The sequence below is a fragment of the Saccopteryx bilineata genome, chromosome 2 (assembly GCF_036850765.1).
Source record: "Saccopteryx bilineata isolate mSacBil1 chromosome 2, mSacBil1_pri_phased_curated, whole genome shotgun sequence".
NCBI lineage: Eukaryota > Metazoa > Chordata > Mammalia > Chiroptera > Emballonuridae > Saccopteryx > Saccopteryx bilineata.
In genome coordinates, this window is record NC_089491.1 from 316197001 (window position 1) to 316205055 (window position 8055).

The following is an 8055-nucleotide window of genomic DNA, read 5'->3' on the forward strand; positions in this document are numbered from 1 at the left end:
TCAACCCCAACAGGAACCCCCAATTTGGGATGCGGTAAAGAAGGGAACTTTATTCAGGGCAATACAGTTTAATTGCAATACAGCACAGCTTTGGAACAGCTAGACTACAATAAAGCACAGCTGCAAAAACAGCACAGCTCTGAGGAGGGCCCCAGAATCTAGGGCCAGCCCCCTCTCTGCCTGGAGGTTGTACTCTGTGCCAATCTGCTTTTCACTAAGTTAGTCTGCTCCAGCAAGAGACCTTTTTTGTTTCAGCTCCAACCAGGGAAACAGTCTCAAATGAAAAGGGAAATGTATCATCAAAACCAGGGAGGAGCTGGCTTACATAGATAGAAATCTCTGCCCTTGGTCCCTGATTGGTCCATCCTCATGCAAACAAGAACTCCAAATTCTTGTAGTTTGGTTGGTCCAGAAGGTACTGTTCTGATTGGTAAGATTGGAGCTGCTTTGATTGGTCAGTAAAGATGCAGATGAGAGAATATAGCTGCACAGTCCTGATTGGAGGTGAAAGCCTCAATTCTAGTGGTTGAAATAGTATTCCAGGAACTCCTTTATAAGGGCTGGCTCAGATGGCAGAAACACAGTGCAGGTAAGGCAGTTCGGTGCAGAGGCAGGTAGCTTAGTCCAGGCTTCTTCTTAAAGTGTGATTTGCATGAGAGGCTTCTGTGTAGAAATGGCTGCCAGGCTATCTTTTTATTTTTATTTTATTTTCTCCAGTTTGAGCCCATTTAACCACCAGGAGCCCCTCTTAGTACTTTTATCTTCTGTTTTAAGGTCCACAGCTGCCATAAGAAATGCTGTAGACTGATGGCTTCAATAACACATTTATCTTTTCACAGTTCTGGAGGCTGTAAGTCCAAGACAAGGATGTCAGCATGGTTGGGTTGTGGTGAGAACTCTCTTTCTGGCTTGCAGACAACTGCCTTCTTGCTGTGTGCTCACATGGCAGGAGGAGAGAGAGAGCACATCTCCTCTTCTGAGGGCACTAATCCCATCGTGACAGCCCTACTCTCCTGACCTCATCTAAACCTAATTACCTCCCAAAGACTCCATCTTCAAATATCATCACATTGAGGGGTAGGGATTCAATATATGATTTTGTTAGGGAAACAAAATTCAGTCTACAGCAAATAACAGGTGCATTAGTATATAGTTATATCTAGTGATATTATGATCTATAAAAAAAATAAATTTCATCTTTGTTCCCATTCCTGACACAGAGCTCTTAAAACCCTGCTTGATGAGAGTATAAAAAGGTCTTTTATTATGTTAATAAGGTAATTTGTGGAAAGCACTTAAGGATGGGGGGGGGGGGGTTTCTAGGAGAACCAACCTTGTGATTGGTTGGAGCTTTCATTCCCTCCCCCCCACTTTCCACCCCCTATATAAGAATGATTATCTGCATTTTGTAAATGAAAAGGAGCCTTAGAGAAATTGATACTTTATTCAGCGTGCTTCTTGTGTCTCACCACTTTAGTCAGCAAGTCACAAAACACTAGAGCAACTAACAGTTTTTTCCTATGACAGTCAAATCTCAGAACCAGTCATTGTCAGAGCTGGTGGCACTCTGAGATAAAATTTAACTGTATTTTTCAAAGACTGCACCTTAGACCATCTGCATTATGATACCTTGGGTAATCATTTTTTTTGTGTGTGTGTGACAGAGACAGAGAGAAAGAGACAGACAGAGAGAAGGACAGATGGGGGCAAACAGGCAGGAAGGGAGCAGGATGAGAAGTGTCAATTCTTCATTGAGGCTCCTTCATTGTTCATTGATTGCTTTCTCATATGTGCCTTGACTAGGGGGCTACAGCAGAGCAGAGTGACCTCTTGCTCAAGCCAGTGACCTTGGGCTCAAGCCAGCAACTATGGGGTCATGTCTATGATCCCACGCTTAGGCCAGTGACCCCGCACTCAGCTGGTGAGCCTGTGCTCAAGCTAGATGAGCCTGTGCTCAAGCCTGCGACTTTGAGGTTTCAAACCTGGGTCCTCTGTGTCCCAGTCCAATGCTCTAGTCACTGCACCACTGCCTGGTCAGACTACCTTGGGTAATCATAGAAGATCGAATTCCTGGGTTTCACTTCAGAGCTGTTAGACTCTCTGTCCAGAAACTTGAAAATCTGCATTTAATTTTAACACTCCAGGTAATTTTATGTGCATACAAAGATTTAAAGGGAAGATCTAACTCATCCTTTCTTTTTTATAATTAGGAAGTTGAGGTTCAGTGATAATATTGTAAAAGTTGACATGAATGGAGCAATTTTAAAAGACGAAAGATTTATGCGCTCTGAAGAGAAACAAGAGTATAAGTGGAGCCATTTTAAAAGAGAGCCAGGGCAGCCATTACAGAGGAACTGTTTTTATTCTTGTCCTTGAAATTTTGGACTGTTTGAAGTGGTTCAGATCTTTAGACAGGTCTAAACTAATATTTTTTGTTTGTTTTTTTGTTTGTTTGTTTTTTTAGTGAGAGCAAGGGAGTCTGAGAGACAGATTCCCACATGCGTGCCAAACCGAGATTCTCCTGGCAAGCCCACCAGAGGGTGTTGCTCTGTTGCTCAGCAACTGAGCCATTTTTTTAGTGCTGGAGGCAGAGGTCATGAAGCCATTCTCAGTGCCTGAGGCCAACTTGCTCAAGCTAATCAACCAATCACTGCAGGAGGGGAAGAAAGAGAGAGTGAAAGAGGAGGGAAAGGGAGGGGTGTAGAAGCAGATGGGTTCTTCTCCTGTGTGCCCTGATTGGGAATTGAACCCAGGACATTCACACATGAGGCTGACACTCTACCACTGAGCCAATTGGCCAGGACCAATATGGTCTTACAAACAGTTCATCAAGTCAACAGAAAAGCAGATATTCTGACTATGAGGATAGAGGTTTATGGACTATCTTGCTGAAGACAGAATCACTAACAAGCCGTGTATAGTTAAAGGATAACCCAACTTATCAACACCAATAGAAATTCTGTCTTCTATTTGTGTAATTATTCTTCTCCTTTTCTTGTAAAAACTCCTTGCCTTAACTTTGTAAGTGGAACTCTATTTGGGTTTTGCCTGAATCAATGCTATCAGAATTGTAATTCTTTCATTCCATTGAAATGTAGAAAAGAAAGACTCTTAGCATATATAACTTTTAGCAGAACTTACTTTCTATAAAACAAAGAGACTTTTAGCAGAATTTACTTTTTTAAAGACTCCTAACCTGGCCTTGAGGCTGCTTTCCCAGGCTATGGCCTTGGGCTGATTTTGTAAGGTTGCAGGTGTTCCCAGAATGTTTCTTCCTGAATTAATCCTATAAATAAGCATTGTAAAAGAGCTTGTTTCACTGCTTTGTTTTACTGCTAGGCTTCCCCTCCTCCTCATACCCCAATCAGTGTGTAATGTTGTCTTTAAAAGCTGACTTCAGCCTGACCTGTGGTGGCGCAGTGGATAAAGCGCTGACCTGGAAATGCTGAGGTCGCCGGTTCGAAACCCTGGGCTTGCCTGGTCAAGGCACATATGGGAGTTGATGCTTCCAGCTCCTCCCTCTGTCTCTCTCCTCTCTAAAAATGAATAAATAAAATAAAGAAAAAATTTGCCTGACCTGTGGTGGCGCAGTGGGATAAAGCGTCGACCTGGAACACTGAGGTCGCCGGTTCGAAACCTTGGGCTTGCCTGGTCAAGGCACATATGGGAGTCGAAGCTTCCTGCTCCTCCCCCTTTCTCTCTCTCTCTGTCTCTCTCTCTCTCACTCCTCTCTCTCTAAAAAATCAATAAATAAAATATTAAAAAAAAAAAGGAGAATTGCCTGTCAATCTCATTTAAAAAAAAAAAAAAAAAAAAAAAGCTGACTTCAGCCTGACCAGATGATGGTGCAGTGGATAGAGCATCGAACTGGGATGCAGAGGACCCAGGTTCGAGACCCGGAGGTTCTTGAGCGCGGGTTCATCTCATTTGAGCAAAAGCTCACCAGCTTGGACCCAAGGTTGCTGGCTCGAGCAAGGGGTCATTTGGTCTGCTGAAGGCCTGTGGTCAAGGCACATATGAGAAAGCAATCAATGAACAACTAAGGTGTTGCAACAAAAAACTGATGATTGATGCTTCTCATCTCTCTCCATTCCTGTCTGTCTGTCCCTTTCTATACATCTCTCTGACTCTCTCTCTGTCCCTGTAAAAAAAAAAAGCTGACTTCAGACTGTGTGGGGGGCCGCATGATCTGCTTAACTTAGGTCTCCCTGCAGTCGGTTGCTGGCTTTAAAATAAAGACTCCTTAATTTGGCTACTTAATTGTGTGGCAAAAATGTCTGACTCTCTGTGTTCCAATAAAATAATTGGAGGCCCCAATGAGACTTTCTGCCATATACGGGGCTGCTGGCCTCCTCAGCCTGCTTGCTGCTAGTGGAAACCCAACAGTGCTGGCCTTTTCTGTCTGGCCGACAGTCAGCCACAGACAATCAGCATGCCCATTCATTCATTTGGAGCCATCAGGAAAGCCTCTAGAGGTGAGTACAGTAGTTTTTTCGATCTGTGGTTTGTTTGTGTCTAGCTGACTGTAACTATTGTGATCAAGGATTAGACAGGATTGCACTCACACAATAAGCTTTCCAGGGCTAAGATGATGGCAGAGAGTAATTTGGCAGAGGAGTTTGTGTGCTCTCAGGAAGACATTTGTTGGGACGAAGTTAAGTCCCACCTCAGGCTTCTTGGGACATGTTTGGATTCACTCTCTCATGTATTTGCCCTCTGCTTGTTTTGTCACTTTTGTTTATTTTTACAAACTATCCTAGAGGACATCTCCTAGTTTGGTCCCTCTTTGGGATCTCCTTCCTGCATTCTTCACTGGATAGAGACCTTTATTTTCAAGGGCCCCTTTCTGATTTTGCTCCTGCCAAGATCTTGTTTTTCACTTTTGCTTTGTTATTCTGTCTCTAAACTGAGAACCCCCGAGTGAATGGTGTGTAAATAAGAAGCTCAGGTACCTGCGCCTGAGTTTCCAGTTTGTGGCTCCTCACGGGGCATCCCCTTCCTTTGTACATCAAACTTTGTCTGAAAGCTCTCTGTCCTTTAGTTCTCCAGGGTACGACCCAATGGGGGACATTTTAGAAAACTGGCACAAACCTCGGTTTTTGATCCCTTTTGTGGACTTAGGAAGCTCATTTGTGCTAATATTGTTTGTAACAATGGGGGAAGGGCAAAATAAGAGTCAAATTCCTGAATGTATGTTTAAGAATTTCAAAATTAGATTTCCTAATAATTATAATATAAAAATTGTCTAAAGGTACACTGAAAACTCTATAAATTAAAATGGCCAGGCCTGACCTGTGGTGGCACAGTGGATAAAGCGTCAACCTGGAACACTGAGGTTGCCGGTTCAAAACCCTGGGCTTGCCTGGCCAAGGCACATCTGGGAGTTGATGCTTACTGCTCCCACACTTCCCTCTCTCTCTCTCTCTCTGTGTGTGTCTCTCTTCTCTAAAAATGAATAAATAAATAAAAATAATTAAAAACTAAAAATAAATAAAGTGGCCAACTTTTAGAGCAGACTGGCTAAGTCAAAAATCGCTAGATCTGGAGAAAGCACAGGCAGTCTGGAATACTGTCACTGGGCCATTGGCCTTGTGGTCCAGGCACACCTACCTGCGGGGGGTAGGCCAAGCTACAGCAGAGAGTAAGCAGCAATAGTGCCGATGCCTCGAAAATAAATAAGTAAATAAAAGTGGCAGCCAGGGCGGTGCCACCTCCGTGGTGTTCGGGGCCTGCCGGGCCTTCTCCACGCTTATTTAGGCTCCATGGCAAGGCTTGGTGTCGCAGCTCCTCACCGTGCTCTGGTGCCTGCTGCCTCCCCCTTGGGCACTGAGAATCCTCGGCAACCCAACCGGTTCCCCTATGCTGACCAGCCGAGTACTCTAATAAAAATACCCTCCTTCTTGGCTCAAGGGCCGAGCCAAGTAATTAGGACAAAAGGTTTTAATAGCACAGTCCGTAAAGGGCATTTGCATTTCCAACAGCCTCCTGTTTTACAAACCATCCGGGCTGCCAATCTTCAGAAAGTAGGTTGAGTACTCCAATCATACACCAGATTGTTTTAACTCCTCCTTTACCCCCCCCCACCCCGTTTTCAAGAAAGATGTAATGTACTTTACAGAAGTAAAGTTTTTCTGTTATTAATATATAATTATGCAAATAAATGTGACTATATTGACATTATGTATATGTAAATAATATGTATTTTACAAGATATTTCATAGAAAGAATTTTTCTTTTTCTTTTTTTTAGCTGAATTTGAATTCAATTGATTTGTATTTATGTTAAGTCATAAATCAGGGTTAGATTCAACCTAGTTGCTTATTTCTTTTTTATATAAATAAACTTTTATTAATTTTAATGAGGTGACATCAATAAATCAGGGTACATATATTAAGAAAAAAACATGTCCAGGTTATCTTGTCATTCAATTCTGTTGCATACCCATCACCCAAAGTCAGATTGTCCTCCATCACCTTCAATCTAGTTTTCGTTGTGCCCCTCCCCCTCCCTCTCCCCCTCTCCCTCCTTCCCTCTTCCCGTACCCCGTAACCACCACACTCTTGTCCATGCCTCTTAGTCTCGTTTTTATGTCCCACCAATGTATGGAATCCTGCAGTTCTTGTTTTTTTCTGATTTACTTATTTCACTCCGTATAATGTTATCAAGATCCCAACATTTTGTTGTAAGTGATCAGACGTCATCATTTCTTATGGCTAAATAGTATACCATGGTGTATATGTGCCACATCTTCTTTATCCAGTCTTCTATTTTTTTTTTTTTACAGTGACTAAAGCCTTTAAGCAAACTCTTGGCCAATACAGCAAGAATCCATAAAAGAGTAGTGTCCTTAACATGTTCACCAAGTCCAATTTGGCCCCAACACCATGCCAAATCCCTGAAAAATGTAACCCAACCCCAGTTCAGTCTGTTAGGAGCTGTCACAAGGAGCAGGAGTCCAGGAAAAGTCCACATCCAGAAAAAGTCCGTATGGCACTGGAATTATTGTCACAATTCTATACTTTACAGCTCACATCCAAGTCCCAATGACTGCTGCTTCTAGCTGGTAATGATTCAGGTAGACTGGAAAAGCCATCTGCAGCATGTGTGGAGATGGAGCCTCTGTTCTCCTCTACCTGGAGAGATGAGACCAGGTTGCTTTTCCCTGGAGCTCTGCCACTGTGGCTTGGTAAAGAGAACCTTGGGATACACTAAGCTGGGTGGCAAAGGTAGATTCATAATAGAAGTTGGCAAAAGGGGGAAAGAGAGCTCTAAATTAGGAGTAGGTCCCAGCCTGAAATATGAGTGGGGCATTGAGGTAGGAGGGATAAAGGAAACACTATATATTAAACAAAGCAGCAGAAAATAGGACTATCAACACCCACAACAGAGATCTTCAAGGGAAGAATAAAAAACCTGACTATTCAGGCAAGACATAGATAAGTGGCCCTTGTGCGAATGAGATCAGTTTACCTGCTTCTTGGAAGAAATACCCTAGGCTTGTCCACAGTGTTGTAGATGGGGCCAATGGCCCTGGGCACCTTCAGCCTTCAGTGGCAAACCCCAGCTTTCTGGGCAAGGTTAGGTCATAGGTGGCTGGAGCAGGGCTGGAAGAGACTGAACACTCCCTTAGAGGAGCGAGGGGGAAGCCTACCTTCCAGTGTCCCTGTTTCCTCACAGCAGAGGCATGTAAATCTGGCAGGCTTTAGCTCAATGACCTTCCTTTCCACTATTGAAGCAGGACCCAGATGGCATCCTATGAGACCCCTTTGGGGCATTGGAGCCTTTAAGGGTGTATCCTAAAAGCTAGTAGTTCCCCTGATCTCTATTGGGCTTTTTCTGCCTCTTGGTATCTTAGAAGCCATGCTCGGCCTGACCTGTGGTGGCGCAGTGGATAAAGCATTGACCTGGAAATGCTGAGGTCGCCAGTCCAAAACCCTGGGCTTGCCTGGTCAAGGTATATAGGGGAGTTGATGCTTCCTGCTCCTTCCCCCCTTCTCTCTCTCCTCTCTGTCTCTTCCCCTCTCTCTCTTTTTTCTAAAATGAATAAATAAAAAA